Source organism: Cherax quadricarinatus, chromosome 22 (assembly GCF_038502225.1).
Source record: "Cherax quadricarinatus isolate ZL_2023a chromosome 22, ASM3850222v1, whole genome shotgun sequence".
Taxonomy (NCBI): domain Eukaryota; kingdom Metazoa; phylum Arthropoda; class Malacostraca; order Decapoda; family Parastacidae; genus Cherax; species Cherax quadricarinatus.
Window position 1 is genome coordinate 37,461,319 of NC_091313.1, and position 23,874 is coordinate 37,485,192.

Here is a 23,874-nt window from a genome sequence, read left to right on the forward strand (position 1 = left end):
AATTGTAACTCAGTGAATGTTTGGTGAATGTAAGTACATTCCTCGTCAAGAAACTCAGGACTACAAATTCGGTATGCTCTTAGGAAAAACCCGATGATGATGCCTCTTTTGGTCTTGGTATCTTGACTGGAATAGAAGTGTGTGAGATCATTTTTATTGGTGGGTTTCCGATAAACTTGAAATCTTAGGTTGTTGTCTACTTTGTGAATGAGGACGTCGAGGAAAGGTAGCTTGTCATTGGACTCTTCTTCTAGTGTAAACTGAATCGCTGGTTCAACTGCGTTGAGCCTTGCCTGAAGATCCCGTACATCAAAACGTTTTGGAGTTATTACGAGGACATCGTCCACGTAACGTAACCAAGTGACGCTTGAAGGGATGATGTTGGCGAAGTGTTCAGACTCTAGGTGTTCCATGTATAAGTTGGCTAGGACGGCACTTATTGGGGACCCCATTCCCATGCCGTAGGTTTGTTTGTAGAGCTTGTTATTGAAGGAAAAACAGTTGAAGTTAACACAGAGTTCAATCAAGTCAACAAAATCTCCGGGAGGTAAAGGAAGATTAAGGTCCTGGTTGACTTTACGTCGTAGAACCTCGATGGCTTTTTTGGTAGGTACTTTTGTGAAGAGGGAAGTCACATCCAAACTGCTTAGTTTCTTGTTACGGATGGAGAGGTTACGGATGCGGTTGAGAAGGTCGCCTGAGTGTTTAAGATGAGCGGGGCTGATGGTCCCCAGAAGGCAGGAAAGATGTTTGGCAAGAACTCCGGCTAGTTTGTGTGGAGCACTGCCTATTCCTGACGTGATTGGTCTGAGAGGAATATTGTGTTTATGGGTCTTGGGTAAACCATACATGTGTGCTGGTTTAGGGTTGCTTGGTAACAAGTACAGAAGTTTCTTCCCTTCTCTAGTGCGTTTGAGTATTTGTCTGCTTTTGTATAGAAAGTCTTTGGTGAGCGTCTCCCACTGTTGAGTGCTGATAGGTTCGTATGTAGAATGATCATTCAAAAGGTCCATCATTTTAGTGTTGTAGTCACTGGTGTTGAGTATGACGACTCCACCTCCTTTGTCGGCGGTGGTGACGATAATGTTGGGGTCGTTGGCGAGGTCCTTAAGGGCAGTGATGTATCTTCTAGGAAGATTAGAAGAAGAAGGTTCACATAAAGCTGCAGTGAGAAGGCCCTGTATATAACCCTTCTGGAAGTTGCTGTCACTGTGTCTATGGTTCCTGGTAACAAGATTGAGTTGATAGTTAGGTTTGCGTATGTTGGTGGTAAATTTGAGTCCCAGACTCAGTGCTTGTTTCTCGTAGTCGGTTAAGGTGCGTGACGATAAGTTGTTTATCAGGGATTCGCGTCCCATATCCTTCCACCGACTGTTAGTGCAGAGGTACTGAAGTTTGCGATTGAGTTTGATCTTCTGTTGGAGGTTAGCTGTGGTGACTGTGCTGAGAATATGCTCAGCAGTGTGTTGGTCAATCTGAAGATTGGCCCTCATATTCCTTGCAGTTTCAAAGGTTTCCTTAGCGATGTTAGAAAGTTCTTCGGCACATTCAGTTAAGTAAGCTTGGGTAGCTGGAGAGAAGGGGTGCTTGGAGTTGGAGAGTTGTGCAGGAGTAGACTTAGGGATCACCTTCTCTGCCAGGCAATCTTGTAGGAAGTTGTGTCTGTTGCGATAGCTGTGAGCACGAAGAAGGGTGTCCAAATAACGTCTGCATGAAATGTCCATTATGTTGCGGTGTCCGACAGATTGTAATAAAGTCTACTCCTGCACAACTCTCCAACTCCAAGCACCCCTTCTCTCCAGCTACCCAAGCTTACTTAACTGAATGTGCCGAAGAACTTTCTAACATCGCTAAGGAAACCTTTGAAACTGCAAGGAATATGAGGGCCAATCTTCAGATTGACCAACACACTGCTGAGCATATTCTCAGCACAGTCACCACAGCTAACCTCCAACAGAAGATCAAACTCAATCGCAAACTTCAGTACCTCTGCACTAACAGTCGGTGGAAGGATATGGGACGCGAATCCCTGATAAACAACTTATCGTCACGCACCTTAACCGACTACGAGAAACAAGCACTGAGTCTGGGACTCAAATTTACCACCAACATACGCAAACCTAACTATCAACTCAATCTTGTTACCAGGAACCATAGACACAGTGACAGCAACTTCCAGAAGGGTTATATACAGGGCCTTCTCACTGCAGCTTTATGTGAACCTTCTTCTTCTAATCTTCCTAGAAGATACATCACTGCCCTTAAGGACCTCGCCAACGACCCCAACATTATCGTCACCACCGCCGACAAAGGAGGTGGAGTCGTCATACTCAACACCAGTGACTACAACACTAAAATGATGGACCTTTTGAATGATCATTCTACATACGAACCTATCAGCACTCAACAGTGGGAGACGCTCACCAAAGACTTTCTATACAAAAGCAGACAAATACTCAAACGCACTAGAGAAGGGAAGAAACTTCTGTACTTGTTACCAAGCAACCCTAAACCAGCACACATGTATGGTTTACCCAAGACCCATAAACACAATATTCCTCTCAGACCAATCACGTCAGGAATAGGCAGTGCTCCACACAAACTAGCCGGAGTTCTTGCCAAACATCTTTCCTGCCTTCTGGGGACCATCAGCCCCGCTCATCTTAAACACTCAGGCGACCTTCTCAACCGCATCCGTAACCTCTCCATCCGTAACAAGAAACTAAGCAGTTTGGATGTGACTTCCCTCTTCACAAAAGTACCTACCAAAAAAGCCATCGAGGTTCTACGACGTAAAGTCAACCAGGACCTTAATCTTCCTTTACCTCCCGGAGATTTTGTTGACTTGATTGAACTCTGTGTTAACTTCAACTGTTTTTCCTTCAATAACAAGCTCTACAAACAAACCTACGGCATGGGAATGGGGTCCCCAATAAGTGCCGTCCTAGCCAACTTATACATGGAACACCTAGAGTCTGAACACTTCGCCAACATCATCCCTTCAAGCGTCACTTGGTTACGTTACGTGGACGATGTCCTCGTAATAACTCCAAAACGTTTTGATGTACGGGATCTTCAGGCAAGGCTCAACGCAGTTGAACCAGCGATTCAGTTTACACTAGAAGAAGAGTCCAATGACAAGCTACCTTTCCTCGACGTCCTCATTCACAAAGTAGACAACAACCTAAGATTTCAAGTTTATCGGAAACCCACCAATAAAAATGATCTCACACACTTCTATTCCAGTCAAGATACCAAGACCAAAAGAGGCATCATCATCGGGTTTTTCCTAAGAGCATACCGAATTTGTAGTCCTGAGTTTCTTGACGAGGAATGTACTTACATTCACCAAACATTCACTGAGTTACAATTTCCTTCTTTTTTCATCAAAGACTGCAAGAAAAGAGCTCTTCAGATCATCAATTCTCCACGCATCAACACCGCTCCCAACAAAGTTATAATTCTTCCCAACAGCCAGGTTGCACTAAACGTCTCAAAAGTACTTTCACAAGCTAACACCAGAGTCGCCATCGCTTCTACCACTTCAATAAAGGATCTAACCAGGACAAAACCCAAGCACCACGAACCAGTCAATGCAGGAGTTTACACTATACCCTGTGGAGGCTGTGACAAGATCTACGTAGGTGAAACAGCAAGAAACCTCGACACCCGCCTCAATGAACACATATACGCATGTAGGAACGACAACTTAAACAACGCCTGTGTACAACACCGAAATTCCACCAATCATCTTATGAAATTCAGAGACGCCCAATTAGTGATAAAAGAAACTAATTTCCGCACACGCAAGTGCCTTGAATCAGCACTGATCGCTGTTTCGAATACAATTAAACAAAACAACGGCAGCTTCACCATCTCCGAAGTCTTAGCAAGAATCCTCCTGAAAACAGTAAACCCTGCCATCACATAGTCTCTCCTGTTATACTACACAAAGCACAGAGAGTGAACACTGAAACAACCTGTCTCATTCCAGTTTATATTTGTCCAACCTATTTTTATGTTACCCAAGTAATAGCTTTTATATCCTTTTACTCATGTACGAATTAATTGCTCACTACCATACTACTACTACCACTAGTGAACATCGAAATTTTAGTATTCACCTCACTCACTACATGTATTGTTTGTAATGGCTTGATAAACTGGAGAGCGAAACGTTACTACTACTACTAGTTGCACTAGTGAACATCGGAAATTCTACAACTCACTAGTATTCACCTCACTCTGAGCCTTTATATACCCTCTGTGTCCATGTATTGTTTGTAATGGCTTGATAAAGCTCCCCCTGGAGAGCGAAACAGTTGCCCCACAATAAACGTGCTGTCACATTAGTTGCACTTGTGTCCTTTTGCTTTTACATATTGTCGGTACTAGTTCTACCAGGTATATTAATCATGTACTGCGTACATTTTCTAGGTCAGCAATTTCACCTGCCCTGAAAGGTGCTGTTAGTGTGCAGCAATATTCCAGCCTAGATAGAACAAGTGACCTGAAGAGTGTCATCATGGGCTTGGCCTCCCTAGTTTTGAAGGTTCTCATTATCCATCCTGTCATTTTTCTAGCAGATGCGATTGATACAATGTTATGGTCCTTGAAGGTGAGATCCTCCGACATGATCACTCCCAGGTCTTTGACGTTGGTGTTTCGCTCTATTTTGTGGCCAGAATTTGTTTTGTACTCTGATGAAGATTTAATTTCCTCGTGTTTACCATATCTGAGTAATTGAAATTTCTCATCGTTGAACTTCATATTGTTTTCTGCAGCCCACTGAAAGATTTGGTTGATGTCCACCTGGAGCCTTGCAGTGTCTGCAATGGAAGACACTGTCATGCAGATTCGGGTGTCATCTGCAAAGGAAGACACGGTGCTGTGGCTGACATCCTTGTCTTTGTCGGATATGACGATGAGGAACAAGATGGGAGCGAGTACTGTGCCTTGTGGAACAGAGCATTTCACCGTAGCTGCCTCGGACTTTACTCTGTTGACGACTACTCTCTGTGTTCTGTTAGTGAGGAAATTATAGATCCATCGACCGACTTTTCCTGTTATTCCTTTAGCACGCATTTTGTGCGCTATTACGCCATGGTCACACTTGTCGAAGGCTTTTTCAAAGTCTGTATATATTACATCTGCATTCTTTTTGTCTTCTAGTGCATCTAGGACCTTGTCGTAGTGATCCAATAGTTGAGACAGACAGGAGCGACCTGTTCTAAGCCCATGTTGCCCTGGGTTGTGTAACTGATGGGTTTCTAGATGGGTGGTGATCTTGCTTCTTAGGACCCTTTCAAAGATTTTTATGATATGGGATGTTAGTGCTATCGGTCTGTAGTTCTTTGCTGTTGCTTTAGTGCCCCCTTTTTGGAGTGGGGCTATGTCTGTTGTTTTTAGTAACTGTGGGACGACCCCCGTGTCCATGCTCCCTCTCCATAGGATGGAAAAGGCTCGTGATAGGGGCGTCATAAGTAAGTTTATTCAGGTACAGGTGCACATAAACACAGTTACATAAATTATCGTGCATAGCATATGTGTAGATTATCTGGTTTAACTCTCAAAAAAGTCAGTGACTTATTTCCATTGCATTGCGGATCTTGAATGTTACTGTCACCGAGGACTGTCTCTCTTATTTCCATTGTGGTCCTGTCCTCCATGACGCTACCCACACCAGTCCACTAACACCCAGGTACCTACTTACCTCTAGGTGAACAGGGACGGCAGGTGTAGGGTAGCAAACATCCGGGTACGCACTTACTGTTAGGTGTACAGTAACAGCAGGTGTAAGGTGACTAACACCCAAGTACCTACTTACTGCTAGGTGAACAGAGACATGTGTAAGGAAACCTGCCCAAGGTTTCACCCGTGCCCGGGATTGAACCAGGCACACGTGAGGCGAGTGAGTTACAGACCCGTCCTATACCAACTTAAATTTAAACCAAGGACTAGATATTAGTAGTTAAGAAACCTTATTATTAATTGATTTGAATTGTATTAGTATAATTAAATGTCTTAACTCTACCTTTCTGATAACCAACCTAGGCAAATTACTCCAAGACACTACCAAAATTACCTTCAGACTACATAAGGAGACAGCTATTAATACCTTTATAACAGCAATGACGAACATAGACTGACACAACGAGCTAGAAATCTATACAGACACTGATGTGCACTTAACAAACTCATGGACAAGGGTAACACTGTTGACATTGATAAGGTCTGCCATTTATATGAACAATTTTTTCATTATGCTGAGAAACTCAACAAGATCCCAGGACTACTATAATGGATCAAAAATCTTATAAACTTTCTATATTAAGCTGGAATATTGCATCACTTAGAAAAAGACTTCCTGACCTTCATCACAAAGTAACCACTGAACCCATTGATGTTGTGTGTCTACAAGAGTGCAGAGTCCCTGAAAAATCCCAACCCCCTAAATTACCATCATTTGTTGCATATAACCTCAAATCTACTAACTCTTGTGTTCTATATATTAAAAAATCACTTCCACATCAACTTCTTGCACATAAGAAAACAGAGGGGCTACAATACCACGGTGTTAGGATTTATATAGGGAACTCTGCTCTCAACATATTTAACTTGTACGCTCCAGCTGATAAGTTTAATTACTTGGAGCTCCCAACTTGTGCTCATTCTGAACCTTCTCTTATTATTGGCTATTACAATGCGAGACACAAAAGCATTGGAAACTCACAGTTTGGTAATCGTAATGGCAATCAACTGTTGTCACTCTTAAACAGTCATGATAATGTGCAAATTGTAGGTGACCTTGAACCCACACATATCTATGGAGGTGTCCTTGATCTGTACGTGGGCTTCAACATTACTTCTGCCAGCTGTGAGTCTTCCATTGTAACAGATATAGCGTCTGATCATTTCCCTAGGCTAACCTCACTAGATATTGGTAATACTACCCTTCCTGGTGGGATATTCAAACGGAAACGTTTTAATGTTCCCACTGATCAGCATGATGACTTTGTTGAACATGTGACTGACTGGTATAATTCCTATGAGTGTTCCTCTGTAGAGACCTTTAACAATGACAAAAAAAATGCAGATGTAATATATACAGACTTTGCAAAAACCTTCGACAAGTGTGACCATGGCGTAATAGCGCACAAAATGCGTGCTAAAGGAATAACAGGAAAAGTCGGTCGATGGATCTATAATTTCCTCACTAACAGAACACAGAGAGTAGCCGTCAACAGAGTAAAGTCCGAGGCAGCTACGGTGAAAAGCTCTGTTCCACAAGGCACAGTACTCGCTCCCATCTTGTTCCTCATCCTCATATCCGACATAGACAAGGATGTCAGCCACAGCACCGTGTCTTCCTTTGCAGATGACACCCGAATCTGCATGACAGTGTCTTCCATTGCAGACACTGCAAGGCTCCAGGCGGACATCAACCAAATCTTTCAGTGGGCTGCAGAAAACAATATGAAGTTCAACGATGAGAAATTTCAATTACTCAGATATGGTAAACATGAGGAAATTAAATCTTCATCAGAGTACAAAACAAATTCTGGCCACAAAATAGAGCGAAACACCAACGTCAAAGACCTGGGAGTGATCATGTCGGAGGATCTCACCTTCAAGGACCATAACATTGTATCAATCGCATCTGCTAGAAAAATGACAGAATGGATAAAGAGAACCTTCAAAACTAGGGAGGCCAAGCCCATGATGACACTCTTCAGGTCACTTGTTCTATCTAGGCTGGAATATTGCTGCACACTAACAGCACCTTTCAAGGCAGGTGAAATTGCCGACCTAGAAAATGTACAGAGAACTTTCACGGCGAGCATAACGGAGATAAAACACCTCAATTACTGGGAGCGCTTGAGGATCCTAAACCTGTATTCCCTGGAACGCAGGAGGGAGAGATACATGATTATATACACCTGGAAGATCCTAGAGGGACTAGTACCGAACTTGCACACGAAAATCACTCACTACGAAAGCAAAAGACTTGGCAGACGATGCACCATCCTTCCAATGAAAAGCAGGGGTGTCACTAGCACGTTAAGAGACCATACAATAAGTGTCAGGGGCCCGAGACTGTTCAACTGCCTCCCAGCACACATAAGGGGGATTACCAACAGACCCCTGGCAGTCTTCAAGCTGGCACTGGACAAGCACCTAAAGTCAGTTCCTGATCAGCCGGGCTGTGGCTCGTACGTTGGTTTGCGTGCAGCCAGCAGCAACAGCCTGGTTGATCAGGCTCTGATCCACCAGGAAGCCTGGTCACAGACCGGGCCGCGGGGGCGTTGACCCCCGGAACTCTCTCCAGGTAAACTCCAGACATAATGAGACTAGTCACGAGGGAGCATTCACCAAATTAAACTTCAATAACAAAAACATAAAGTGGGACCAAGTAAACCAAGTCCTAACCGATATAAACTGGGAAGATATACTAAGCAACACAGACCCCAACGTATGCCTAGAACAGATTAACTTGGTGGCACTCGATGTATGCACAAGGCTTATTCCTTTAAGAAAAAGAAGGAGTAGATGTAAAATAGAAAGAGACAGGCGCTCCCTTTACAGGCGACGGAAAAGAAAAACAGAGCGGCTAAAAGAGGTCAATATATCTGAAATGCGTAGGGAGACACTGGTCAGAGAAATAGCAAGCATCGAACTCAAGCTAAAGGAATCTTATAGGAGTCAGGAATCGCGGGAAGAACTAAAAGCCAGAAATGAAATCGAAAGAAACCCAAAGTATTTCTTCTCCTATGCCAAATCAAAGTCGAGAACAACATCCAGTATTGGGCCCTTACTTAAACAAGATGGGTCCTACACAGATGACAGCAAGGAAATGAGTGAGCTACTCAAGTCCCAGTATGACTCAGTTTTTAGCAAGCCGCTAACCAGACTGAGAGTCGAAGATCAAAACGATTTTTTTATGAGAGAGCCACAAAATTTGGTTAACACAAGCCTATCCGATGTTATCCTGACGCCAAATGACTTCGAACAGGCGATAAATGACACGCCCATGCACTCTGCCCCAGGGCCAGACTCATGGAACTCCGTGTTCATCAAGAACTGCAAGAAGCCCCTATCACGAGCCTTTTCCATCCTATGGAGAGGGAGCATGGACACGGGGGTCGTCCCACAGTTACTAAAAACAACAGACATAGCCCCACTCCACAAAGGGGGCAGTAAAGCAACAGCAAAGAACTACAGACCGATAGCACTAGCATCCCATATCATAAAAATCTTTGAAAGGGTCCTAAGAAGCTAGATCACCACCCATCTAGAAACCCATCAGTTACATAACCCAGGGCAACATGGGTTTAGAACAGGTCGCTCCTGTCTGTCTCAACTATTGGATCACTACGACAAGGTCCTAGATGAACTAGAAGATAAAAAGAATGCTGATGTAATATATACAGACTTTACAAAAGCCTTTGACAAGTGTGACCATGGCGTAATAGCGCACAAAATGCGTGCTAAAGGGATAACAGGAAAAGTCGGTCGATGGATCTATAATTTCCTCACTAACAGAACACAGAGAGTAGTAGTCAACAGAGTGAAGTCCGAGGCAGCTACGGTGAAAAGCTCTGTTCCACAAGGCACAGTACTCGCTCCCATCTTGTTCCTCATCGTCATATCCGACATAGACAAGGATGTCAGCCACAGCACCGTGTCTTCCTTTGCAGTTGACACCCGAATCTGCATGACAGTGTCTTCCATTGCAGACACTGCAAGGCTCCAGGCGGACATCAACCGAATCTGTCAGTGGGCTGCAGAAAACAATATGAAGTTCAACGATGAGAAATTTCAATTACTCAGATATGGTAAACACGAGGAAATTAAATCTTCATCAGAGTACAAAACAAATTCTGGCCACAAAATAGAGCGAAACACCAACGTCAAAGACCTGGGAGTGATCATGTCAGAGGATCTCACCTTCAAGGACCATAACATTGTATTAATCGCATCTGCTAGAAAAATGACAGGATGGATAATGAGAACCTTCAAAACTAGGGAGGCCAAGCCCATGATGACACTCTTCAGGTCACTTGTTCTATCTAGGCTGGAATATTGCTGCACACTAACAGCACCTTTCAAGGCAGGTGAAATTGCTGACCTAGAAAATGTACAGAGAACCTTCACGGCGCACATAACGGAGATAAAACACCTCAATTACTGGGAGCGCTTGAGGTTCCTGTACCTGTATTCCCTGGAACTCAGGCGGGAGAGATATATGATTATATACACCTGGAAAATCCTAGAGGGACTAGTACCGAACTTGCACACGAAAATCACTCACTACGAAAGCAAAAGACTTGGCAGACGATGCAACATCCCCCCAATGTAAAGCAGGGGTGTCACTAGCACGTTAAGAGACCATACAATAAGTGTCAGGGGCCCGAGACTGTTCAACTGCCTCCCTGCATACATAAGGGGGATTACCAACAGACCCCTGGCAGTCTTCAAGCTGGCACTGGACAAGCACCTAAAGTCGGTTCCTGACCAGCCGGGCTGTGGCTCGTACGTTGGTTTGCGTGCAGCCAGCAGCAACAGCCTGGTTGATCAGGCTCTGATCCACCAGGAGGCCTGGTCACAGACCGGGCCGCGGGGGCGTTGACCCCCGGAACTCTCTCCAGGTAAACTCCAGACGGTGTGCCTGGCAATTTAAGTTATAGCACAGTCTTTCCTGTACTGAAGAGGGACACATTTCAGGGTGAAAAAGCTTACAGGAAGGGCGTTTGCATTTTCCTGTTGTTATATGGGCACGGCATTTTCTAGGGTGTGGTCATAGTTGCACGTCCCATCTGTTTTTCCAGATTTCCCATGCCAGCAGATACCAAGTGCATAGTATGTGCACAGGCTTGGTTTCCGTTTGCCTTGGGTTTCTGTGACTGTATTCCCTGTTGGTGCATGTTTCCCTGTCTTACTTCTATCATCCCTAGCACCAACAATGGAGCTCCCACCAGTTGTTTTTGGTAATATATCCTCACTATTGCTAGTGGAGTCCTCTTGTTTGCTGTTTCCTGTGGTATTTCTAGTTTGCAATATTGGTTTTATCTTATCTTTGACTACACTTGTTTCCCCACTACGGCTCCTGCCCCTTATGAGGTCATTTATATGTATTCCTTCCTGCGTATATATATATATATATATATATATATATATATATATATATATATATATATATATATATATATATATATATATATATATATATATATATATATATATATATATATATATATATATATATATATATATATATATATATATATATATATATATATATATATATATATATATATATATATATATATATATATATATATATATATATATGTCGTGCCGAATAGGCAGAACTTGCCATCTTGGCTTAAATAGCAACGCTCATCTTGGCATATAGGACAAGCGAAAATTTGTGTATGCAATAATTTCGTCAAAATCATTCTGAACCTAACGAGAAAAATATATTTCACTGCGTTTGTTTAGTATTAAATTATTGTAAACAAATCTAAAATATATTTAGTTGGGTTAGGCTAAAATAAATTGCGCTTGTAATAATAAGGTTAGGTAAGTTTTCTAAGTTCCTTTTGGTGCAAAATTAAAAATTTTTACATCAACATTAATGAAAAAAATATATCTTTAAACGTATAAGAGAAAATTTTAGAAAGGACTTAATTTTGAATGAGTTCTTGCTAATTGACCAGTTTTACATATTCGGCACGACATATATATATATATATATATATATATATATATATATATATATATACTTCCTACAGTATGTCAACTACATTGTAAACTTGCAAAGAAATGAAAAATCTAAATCCTGGTGGTTAACGCTCTCGCTTCACACGGCGAGGGTCTGGGTTCGATTCCCAGCCAGAGTAGAAACATTGGATGTGTTTCTTTACACCTGTTGTCTATGTTCCCCATCAGTAAAATAGGTACCTGGGTGTTAGTCGACTGGTGTGGGTCGCATCCCGGGACACTGACCTAATTTGCCCGAAATGCTGAGTATAAGAAGGGACTTTCTATATAGTAGTATGTCATTGTTGTCAGCTAGGACTGTATACCTTGTTCATGTACTTGTAGTAAATAAAGATATATTGTACAGTCAAATTATAATCTGAGTTATATAATCATCAAACTCAAATTGTATTCATTTTGAATGCAACTACTGTTTTTATATGGCTCTTAAAAACAAGTGATTTAAGTTATATTTTACTTTTTCATTACTAAAAAAATAAGTAATGAAAACAGGTTGAAATTCAGCTAATGTGAAAATTTATATATGTGATCCCTCAGAGAGGCGGCAGCAGCAGCAGCCTGTGTCAACACTACGGTACCTGCTACCATCTTTATGGTAGGTATGGTGCTACCATCTTTATGGTAGGTATGGTGCTACCATCTTTATGGTAGGTATGGTGCTACCATCTTTATGGTAGGTATGGTGCTACCATCTATGGTAGGTATGGTGCTACCATCTTTATGGTAGGTATGGTGCTACCATCTTTATGGTAGGTATGGTGCTACCATCTTTATGGTAGGTATGGTGCTACCATCTTTATGGTAGGTATGGTGCTACCATCTTTATGGTAGGTATGGTGCTACCATCTATGGTAGGTATGGTGCTACTATCTTTATGGTAGGTATGGTACTACCATCTTTATGGTAGGTATGGTGCTACCATCTTTATGGTAGGTATGGTGCTACCATCTTTATGGTAGGTATGGTGCTACCATCTATGATAGGTATGGTGCTACCATCTTTATGGTAGGTATGGTGCTACCATCTTTATGGTAGGTATGGTGCTACCATCTTTATGGTAGGTATGGTGCTACCATCTATGGTAGGTATGGTGCTACCATCTTTATGGTAGGTATGGTGCTACCATCTTTATGGTAGGTATGGTGCTACCATCTATGGTAGGTATGGTGCTACCATCTTTATGGTAGGTATGGTGCTACCATCTTTATGGTAGGTATGGTGCTACCATCTATGGTAGGTATGGTGCTACCATCTTTATGATAGGTATGGTGCTACCATCTATGGTAGGTATGGTGCTACTATCTTTATGGTAGGTATGATACTACCATCTTTATGGTAGGTATGGTGCTACCATCTTTATGGTAGGTATGGTGCTACCATCTATGGTAGGTATGGTGCTACCATCTATGGTAGGTATGGTACTACCATCTTTATGGTAGGTATGGTGCTACCATCTTTATGGTAGGTATGGTGCTACCATGTTTATGGTAGGTATGGTGCTACCATCTTTATAGTAGGTATGGTGCTGCCATCTTTATGGTAGGTATGGTGCTGCCATCTTTATGGTAGGTATGGTGCTACCATCTTTATGGTAGGTATAGTGCTACCATCTTTATGGTAGGTATGGTGCTACCATCTTTATGGTAGGTATGGTGCTGCCATCTTTATGGTAGGTATGGTGCTACCATCTTAATGGTAGGTATGGTGCTACCATCTTTATGGTAGGTATGGTACTACCATCTTTATGGTAGGTATGGTACTACCATCTTTATGGTAGGTATGGTGCTACCATCTTTATGGTAGGTATGGTGCTGCCATCTTTATGGTAGGTATGGTACTACCATCTTTATGGTAGGTATGGTGCTACCATCTTTATGGTAGGTATGGTGTTACCATCTTCATGGTAGGTATGGTGCTACCATCTTTATGGTAGGTATGGTGATACCATCTTTATTGTAGGTATGGTACTACCGTCTTCATGGTAGGTATGGTACTACCATCTTTATGGGAGGTATGGTACTACCATCTTTATGGTAGGTATGGTGCTACTATATGGTAGGTATGGTGCTACCATCTTCATGGTAGGTATGGTGATACCATCTTTATGGTAGGTATGGTACTACCATCTTTATGGTAGGTATGGTACTACCATCTTTATGGTAGGTATGGTGCTACCATCTTTATGGTAGGTATGGTGCTGCCATCTTATAGTAGGTATGGTGCTACCATCTTCATGGTAGGTATGGTGCTACCATCTTTATGGTAGGTATGGTAATACCATCTTTGTGGTAGGTATGGTACTACCATCTTTATGGTAGGTATGGTACTGCCATCTTTATGGTAGGTATGGTACTACCATCTTTATGGTAGGTATGGTGCTACCATCTTTATGGTAGGTATGGTGCTACCATCTTATGGTAGGTATGGTGCTACCAACTTTATGGTAGGTATGGTGCTACCTTCTTTATGGTAGGTGTGGTACTACCATCTTCATTGTTGGTATGGTGCTACCATCTTCATGGTAGGTATGGTGCTACCATCTTTATGGTAGGTATGGTGCTGCCATCTTTATGGTAGGTATGGCACTACCACCTTATGGTAGGTATGGTACTACCATCTTCATGGTATGTATGGTGCTACCATCTTCATGGTAGGTATGGTACTACCATCTTCATGGTAGGTATGATGCTACCATCTTTATGGTAGGTATGGTGCTACCATCTTATGGTAGGTATGGTGCTAGCATCTTCATGGTAGGTATGTTACCATCTTCATGGTAGGTATGTTGTTACCATATATGGCATGGTGCTACCATGGTGGTAGCATGGTATGTATGGGGTAGCATGGTATGTATGGGAGTAGCATGGTGCTACCTTGGTATGTATAATGGTAGCATGGTATGTATGGGAGTAGCATGGTATGTATGATGGTAGCATGGTATGTATGGTGGTAGCATGGTACATATGGGATAGCATGGTATATATGGTGTTAGAATGGTATGTTTGGTGGTAGCATGGTGTGTATGGTGGTAGCATGGTACGTATGGTGGTAGCATGGTATGTATGGTGTTACATGGTATGTATGGGGGTAGCATGGTATGTATGGTGGTAGCATGGTATGTATGGTGTTTGCATGGTATGTATGGTGGTGGCATAGTATGTATGGTGTTTGCATGGTATGTATGGTGTTAGCATGGTATGTATGGGGGTAGCATGGTATGTATGGGGGTAGCATGGTATGTATGGGGGTAGCATGGTATGTATGGTGTTACATGGTACGTATGGGGTAGCATGGTGTGTATGGTGGTAGCATGGTATGTATGGCGTTTGCATGGTATATATGGTGGTGGCATGGTATGTATGGTGTTTGCATGGTGTATATGGTGATTGCATGGTATGTATGGGGGTAGCATGGTATGTATGGTGGTAGCTTGGTATGTATGGTGTTACATGGTATGTATGGGAGTAGCATGGTATATATGGTGTTACATGGTATGTATGGTGGTGGCATAGCATGTATGGTATTTGCATGGTATATATGGTGTTAGCATGGTATGTATGGTATTTACCTGGAGTTTACCTGGAGAGAGTTCTGGGGGTCAACGCCCCCTTCGGCCCGGTCTGTGACCAAGCCTCATGGTGGATCAGGGTCTGATCAACCAGGCTGTTACTGCTGGCTGCACGCAATCTAGCATAGAAACCACAGCCCGGCTGGTCAGGTACATGTGTGTTTGTGACAATATAAGAACTTAAGAACATAATAACGAAGGAACACTGCAGCAGGCCTACTGGCCCATGCAAGGCAGGTCCAAGTCTCCTACCGGCTTAAGCCAATGCAACCAACCTAGTCAGGTCAGGTCACCTTGACTTAAGGGAGGAACACGGCAACCGTCCTGGTAGCACAAGCTAATCAGGTCCAACTCACACCCACCCACACCCACTCATGTATTTATTCAACCTATTTTTAAAGCTTCATAACTTTCTGGCCTCTATAACTGTACTTGGGAGTTTGTTCCACTCATCCATAACTCTGTTACCAAACCAGTACTTTCCTATATCCTTCCTGAATCTGAATTTTTCTAACTTAAAACCATTGCTGCGAGTCCTGTCTAGGCTAGATATTTTCAGCACACTATTTACATCCCCTTTATTTATTCCTGTCTTCCATTTATACACCTCAATCATACCCCCCCTAATTCTACGTCTTTCTAGAGAGTGAAGATTCAGAGCCCTTAGTCTATCCTCATAGGGAAGGTTTCTGATACATGGGATCAACTTTGTTATCCTCCTTTGTACATTTTCCAGAGCATTTATATCCATTCTGTAATACGGTGACCAAAACTGTGCAGCATAATCTAAATGAGGCCTAACCAAGGATGTATAGAGTTGAAGAACAACCTGAGGACTTCTATTATTTATGCTTCTTGATATAAAGCCAAGGATTCTATTAGCTTTATTGCGAACACTTATGCACTGTTGTCTTGGTTTCAGATTACTGCTAACCAGAACTCCTAAATCTTTTTCGCAATCCGTAATATTAAGATCTACATTATTTAGTTTATATGTGGCATGGTTATTGTCCTGTCCAACATTTAGAACTTTGCATTTGTCTATATTAAACTGCATCTGCCACCTCTTCGACCACTGCATCAGTCTACTCAAATCTTCCTGGAGTGCTCTAATGTTAATTAATTATTTATTTCATACATAATATTTGTGTTGAACAATAATTGGCTATCAAATCAAAAGATCTACTATAAAACATTATTATCATACCATAAAAACTGTGAAAATTAAAAAAAAATGGAAAAAACGATAACTACAGTAGACAGTCGTTTAACACAGTTACATTCCTGAGAATGCTGTGTTAGGCAAAACTGTGTTACACAAACTGAAGAACTTATGGGTAAAATAGGGTTGCGTTCCTGGGATCTCCCAAAAAGCCAAACTTTTTTTTAGACCTCCAGATCTTACAAAAATAAAAGGAATATGGAATTGTAGTTCATTGTCGTGATGTATTATGTTGTATTTACTGCTTAAGACTACAAATGCAACAGAAATAATAATATTTCTTACCTTAAATTGTGGGGGCTGGTGTTTGTCGATGATTGTGAAGAGACTTTGTCAATGGTCCAAGTCGGACCGAAACGTCGTCGTAAGCTACTCTCTTTTATGTGCGGGTTATTTGTGTATTGTGAAGAGAGTGGAGAGTTATGCTGTGGCCCTACTTGGCTAAGGTTGATGGTAGAGGTTCTGGTACTGAAGTCGATGGTTGTACTGGAGTGTGCATAAATGAGTCAAGTCATTCAGTTCAGTAAGTCAGTCACTCAGGTAAGTCAGTAAGTCAGTCAAATCAGAAAGTCAAGTTTGTCAGTCATATCAGTAAGTCAGTCAAGTCATTCAGGAGGTCAGTCAGTAAGTCAATTCAATAAGTCAGTCAAGTCAGTATGTCAGTCAAGTCAAGTAAGTCTATAAATCAATCAAGTTCTTAAGTACTGACTCTTAAATTTTTTTTTTTACATTATGTAAAAAAAATATCCTCTTCATTTAATAAAAAAAAAAATTCAAAATATTCGGAGCGCTGGGTGAGAGAATGTAGATCTACGTTTGGACAGTTAAGGAGTTAAGGGCAGTTCCATTGTTCCAGTCTGCTACATTCTTAGCTATTTGCTAGTATGTCTTCCATTCCATTGATTGAGAACAGGAAACTGCCCATTCAACTACGTATTTGAAAGTGATTAGAATTTGGTAATTTGGCCAATTTCACACAAAATTAAAAAAATGCCTTAAAATGATCTATTGTAAATATTGTAGAAATTCCTGGCACTAAAACATCATTTCTGTTCATTAGTCATGTCGCCAGGCTTGTCTTATATTATACTTGCTTTCCATTTTGAATTCTTATTCACACAAAAAAATGAAAGATTTGCTTTATTTCTCAGATAATAATGTATAACTAGGAAAGATTGTTCATAGTTGACAGCATCCCAATAATTGACTCAATCCTAATGAAAACTCACAAAACAGACTGGAAGTTGTAGGAGAGCTCTATCTGTTCTCTGGAATATCATAAAAAATTTTATATGTCTGTTGCTATGAGCTCAATTTCAAGTCCTGAATCCAATCAAAATCATCTCTATATTAGTAATATGCCTTCCAGTCTATGAAAGGATACCAAAAAAACTGAGAATAAAACCATAGAAACCATCATAAAATACACCACAAAATCGTTGTTTTAAACCATATACACAATCACGTGTTTTACACCATGAACTACATGGGGCAGGATTTTTTTTAACCCTTTCAGGGTCCAAGGCCAAAATCTGAAGTGGTGCCCCAGTGTCCAAGAATTTAAAAAAAAAAAAATTGTTATTTTTTCTTATGAAATGGTAGAAAATCTTTTTGTTAAGGTAATAAAACAAAAATTACGAAATTTGATGGAAAATTGACGAAATTATGCTCTCGCGAATTTTGATGTGTCAGTGATATTTACGAATCTGTGATTTTGCCGACTTTGACTCCCATTTTAGGCCAATTACATTATTCCAGTCGGCCAAATTCTTAGCTATTTCACTAGTATTACTTCTATTCTATCGATTGAGCACAAGAAATCGCCAAGTCAATTGTTTCAACTACAAAATAAAGTGACCGGAAATTGGTAATTTGGCCAATTTAACACAAAGTTCAAAATATTCCAATTTCAAAATAGGGTTCAGAATAAACAATGTAGGCAGTCCTGGCACTAAACTAACATTTCCTCTGTTCATTAGTTACGTTTTGAGGCTTTACAAATAAATTCCATTTGATTTTTTATTCACATAATGAATTTTGATTCAAAACAAAAAATAGAAGATTTACTGTTATGCAATATTGTAATAATTGTATAAATATCATCACCACATTTGTGAATACATATTAGACCCACCAGCTGGCGTGTATTAGACGTGTGAGGTCGTTTGTTTACTCTAGAACGTCGGCAAAAATTTAACATTTCCGCTACTTTGAGCTCAGTTTCAAGCTATTTCCAGTTATAAAACCAATCAAAATCATCTCTATTTCTGTAATATATCTTCCATTCTATCAAATGAGACCAAGAAATCGCAAATACAACTATAAAAAACATAAGAAAAAACACTGCAAAGTCGCTGTTTTAATCGAAAATCATGGTCTCAGTTTTTTTTCTCTCATTATACACAGTGTGCTGCAGGATTTGTTTTATGTGGTGCACACATACCACATAGATGTATTCTCTCATATCTAGGCCCAAATTTACCACTCACAGTTTATCAGAGTGAGCTGAGCTCATGGCGTAGATCTACGGTTTGGACCCTGAATGTAAAGCCGTAGATCTACGGGACAGACCCTGAAAGGGGTAAATGGTGCACACTCACCACACACACACACACCTATTCTCTTACATCTAGGCCACAGTTTACCGCTCACAGCTTCTCTGAGTGAGCTGAGCTTATGACATAGTATTATGTGATGGACCCTGAACTCAAAGCCTTGATACTACAGCATGGACCCCAACAGGGTTAATGTTTATTCGCATTCATTTGAGTGTTCTTCTAATCTCTTAATAGTTCTTGTTTTTATAGTGTTTAATTTCGTCTCCACATGTCATAAAAGACTACTAAAAGGTTGGGAACAAGGGGCTAGTAACCCCTTCTTATACATAGGTTACTGAAAGGACGAGGAAACTAGTGTGCATGAACAAATATGAAAACATTAAATCTAGTGTGCTTATTTTGCCAATGGTGCTGATGAGTGATCAATTTTTGTCAGCTTAATCACATCATAGAATAGTAATTTATTTTGTCTCATTTCAATTTTGTTTTCTTAACTTAGAAAAAAACATGCTCTTCAAAATTGAAAGAATTGTTTTTATCAAAATTTTGCCATACACAGGAATTCTTAATTTGCAGGTATGCCACAGTGAAGAGTTAATAACCATTTCTGGCTGACAGTGACCTTATGCCTGGCTATGATCATCATCAGTGAAGGAGGTGTGTTTACACCTGCTTCTGCCACCATCACCAGTAAAGATATACATTTACACTTGCTGCTTGTTGCATGAAACCTCTCAGCAAGTACAGTGGTCCCTTGAGGTACGATGTTCTTGAGTTATCATAATTTTGAATTATAATTTACTCTCATAAAGGAATTCAGTTTTTAGTTGTGATGAGACATTTGAGATAGTACCCAATGATGGTTGGTGGTCTTCAACCCGGAGACAAGACAAGGTAATGAAGCTTTTAGAGTGATGGTGGAGGGTGTGTTGGTGAGTGTGAGGGAGGAGGGGTTTGATGGGTAGGAGGGAGGGTGGAACTGAGGAAGACAGGCAGAGGAGGAAGACAGTCAGGGGAGGGAGGAAGACAGGAAGGGGAGGGAGGAAGACAGGAAGGGGAGGGAGAAAGACAGTCAGGGGAGGGAGGAAGACAGTAGTGTACCAGACATAGGTGGTGGGAGACTGCAACACATGTAAATATTAAATCTACACTTCTTGACTAGTCTCTGCCTGCCTGGCTGCCTGCCTGCATGCCTTCTGCCTGCCTGCCTGTCTTCAGCCTGCCTTATGCCTGCATGCCTTCAGCCTGCCCTGCCCTGCCCTGCCCTGCCCTGCCCTGCCCTGCCTTGCCTGCTCTGGCCTGTACTCACCTAGTTGTGGTTGCAGGGGTCGATTCATAGCTCCTGGCCCTGCCCTATCTGTTCTACCTTGCTCTGTAATGCTTAGTCTGCCCTGCCTGCCTGTCTTCAATGTAGGGATGGTGGAGGGTGTGTTGGAGATGAGTGGGAGAAAGGGTGGCAGTGGGGAGGAGTAGGAGGAAGGGAGGAGAAGCAGAAGGGAGACAGTACATATATGTATTAGGTGGTGGGAGACTGCAACGAGGATGGAAATATTAAGTCAGCAATCCTTTAGTTGTCCGATAGCTTAATCACTAGCGCACTCAGCTCACACACTGAGGTCTGGGGGAATCAATCCTTGGTATGGGTGGAAACATTAGGACATGTTTCTTTGAGATACCTGTTGTCCATGTTCACTTATCAGTAAAATAAGTACCCTGGGTGTTAGTCGACTGATGTAGGTTGCATCTTGGGGACAAAATTGACCTAATTTGATTGAAATACTCTGCATAATAATGGGTTTTTTATATAGTATGTCATTGATGTCAGCTCTGCCTGTATACCTTGTACATGTACTTGTAGAAATAAAGATTATTATTATTATTTTTATTGTTATTATTACAGTGGTACCTTGACTTACTAGTGCCCCAACTTATGAGTTTTCTGAGTTACAAGCCGTTGCTCAGTCAATTTTTAGCTTTGAGTTGCAAGCCAAAATCCGAGTTATGAGCGAGCTTCATATGCTGCCACTAGTTGGCGCAGCGAACGCTACAACATTTGCCCAGCATCCTGCGTCTCAGTCGTTCAGTGCACGTGGTTACCTTGCCAGGGAAGCAGCTCTCTTGTGTTGTGCTTGCATTTTGTGCTTTTTGTGCAGTTGTTTTGCCAAATTTCTTTTTTCTAACCATGATGCTAGGCCACAAACCCATGAAGGATAGGTTAACTCTTGCACTGTGCACCACTGCGAGTGGTGACTGCAAAATCAAGTCGCTGCTCATATATCAACGAGAAGCACTCCAAGGCACTGACGACTGAGGAGTTAAAGGAACTACAGACTCAGTAGTATACGGAGGTTTTGCAGGAAATTGGTACCGTGGCGGAGCCAGATGTGGAGGAGGTTATCTCTACAAGTGAGATAAAGGAAATGTTGGGAATCTGGGAGAGACTTTCATAGTTTATTGAAAGGAAACGCCCAGAAAAAGTTGCAGCTGGTATTGCGTCGGCCCTATTTAACCCCTTGACTGTCACAGTCATATATATACGCCATAGGAGATACCGTGTTTGACGTATCTATACGCATAAATTCTAGCGGCTTCAAATCAAGCAGGAGAAAGCTGGTAGGCCCACATGTGAGAGAATGGGTCTCCATGGTCAGTGTGCACCATATAAAAAAAATCGGGGAGCCAGTGGTGCATTGTGGGAATGCCATTTCAGTCGTCCTTTTTCAGCATGTCCAGCGGTAAGAAATATGTGACTCCCCAGCAAATCTGGGACTCTTCTCTTCCCAAGTGATGCTCTAACACAGATGGAAGTGTCAGTGAAGATCAATTTCATGGTTTCGAGGAGTTTGAGACCAAAAGCAATGGAGGAGGAGGAGGGAGGAGGAGGAGGAAGGAGGGAGGAGGAGGAAGGAGGGAGGAGGAGGAAGGAAGGAGGAAGGAAGGAGGAAGAGGAAGGAGGAGGAGGAAGGAAGGAGGAGGACGGAGGGAGGAGGAGGAAGGAGGGAGGTGGAGGAAGGAAGGAGGAGGAGGAAGGAGGGAGGAGGAGGAAGGAGGGAAAAGGAGGGAGGAGGAGGAAGGAGGGAAAAGGAGGAAGGAGGGAGGAGGAGGAAGGAGGGAGGAGGAGGGAGGGAGGAGGAGGAAGGAGGGAGGAGGAGGGAGGGAGGAGGAGGAGGAAGGAGGAGGAGGAGGGAGGAGGAAGGAAGAAGGAGGAGGAGGGAGGAGGAGGAAGGAGGGAGGAGGAAGGAAGAAGGAGGAGGAGGGAGGAGGAGGAGGAAGAGGAAGGAGGAGGATGGAGGAAGGAGGAGGAGGATGGAGGAGGAGGAAGGAGGAGGAGGAGGAAGGAAGGAGGAGGAGGAAGGAGGAGGAAGGAAGGAGGAGGAGGAAGGAGGAGGAGGAAGGAGGGAGGAGGAAGGAAGAAGGAGGAGGAAGTAGGAAGGAGGAGGGAGGAGGAGGAGGAAGGAGGAGGAGGAGGAGGAAGAGGAAGGAGGAGGAGGAAGGAGGAGGAGGAGGAGGAAGGAGGAGGAGGGGGAGGAAGAAGAAGAAGAAGAAGAAGAAGAAGAAGAAGAAGAGGAGGAGGAAGAGGATGAAGAATAATAATAATACCTAATAATAATAATATAATATGTTGCCTTGAAGCATGAAAAACAGTTCACACCATGACAGTGACAAGATAAGGTGAGATAACATCTGATAAGAGCTGACGTTTGATGAGCGTAAACGAGGGTGGGGGAGGGTGCGGCTGATAAGAAAAGATTAGATGACCATCCCCCTCGCTTTGTTTTTGCTGGTACACAAGCATTTCTGTCTGTCTATTTGTCTGTCTGCCAAGCTCCCTGTCTATCCGTCTAGCTCTCTGTCTCAGAGAGAGCCACAAGACTGTGTCATCATCACGTTTACTCACATCTTCAAGCAGAGTATAGCACTTTGTCTGGATTTTTTGGGTTATCCTAGGTAATTTACACTATGTATACTTGTATTTATGTGTACCTGTGAGACAGAGAGAAAGAGAGAGATAGATTGAAAGAGATAGAATGAGGGAGAAAGATAATTAGATAGAATGGAGGGGAAGCAGCATCCGACCCCATTATTTTGACAGGCGGGAGGGGGAGTGAGTAAAGAGACAATATGTCATTTTGACAGCTGCCGACTCCTGACTCAAAACAATTATAAGCCACACACTCGCACCCAAGACAAGCTTGCTGAATGGAGATAATAGCAGTTATATGAAAGTATCTAGTGACTATATATGTGTATATATATTATAGAAACCAGAAGCAAGAAGGGAAGGCAGGAATGAAGGAAGGACGAGATGAAAGGAAGGAAAACAGTAAGGAAGGACAGGTGAAGGAATGTAGTTAGAGAGGTAGGAAAGGAATGCAGGAAAGGAATGAAGGAAATTAGGAAGGAAGGAATGATGACACACGAACATTTACCTAGGATAACTGCATAACACAACTGCTTGCTAATACTTTGAAAAAACTGCTCAGACGAGGTGTTTTGTCTTTGCACATAAAAAAAACTTCCACAAAAATGCACACACACTGGTTTTATGTGTGAGGAGTGTAAAACACCATTTTGTATGACACCATGTTTCAAAGAGTTACACAAGCTGCAGAACTTCTACGAATATGTCCAGTGACTGTATATTGTATATATATTATAGAACAATAGTAATAAAAAATTTTTTGTATTGTTTGTTTTGTAAACAAGTTTTGTAAACAATATATTGGTAATTATGTTTGTGT

At 42.0% G+C, this 23,874-nt stretch overlaps 1 long non-coding RNA gene across 2 annotated transcripts in view; it reads left to right on the top strand.

Moving 5' to 3' along the window:
* The first annotated feature begins 12,288 nt into the window (after positions 1 to 12,288).
* Positions 12,289 to 23,874, top strand: part of LOC138853080 (uncharacterized) — a 32,679-nt gene continuing 21,093 nt past the window's right edge. The window contains exons 1-2 of one of the 2 annotated variants that reach the window (XR_011392329.1): positions 12,289 to 12,379; positions 19,709 to 19,891. This is a non-coding gene — a long non-coding RNA (uncharacterized lncRNA). Of the gene's footprint in view, positions 12,406 to 19,708; positions 19,892 to 23,874 lie in introns of both variants that reach the window. The other variant, XR_011392330.1, reaches the window with a different exon arrangement.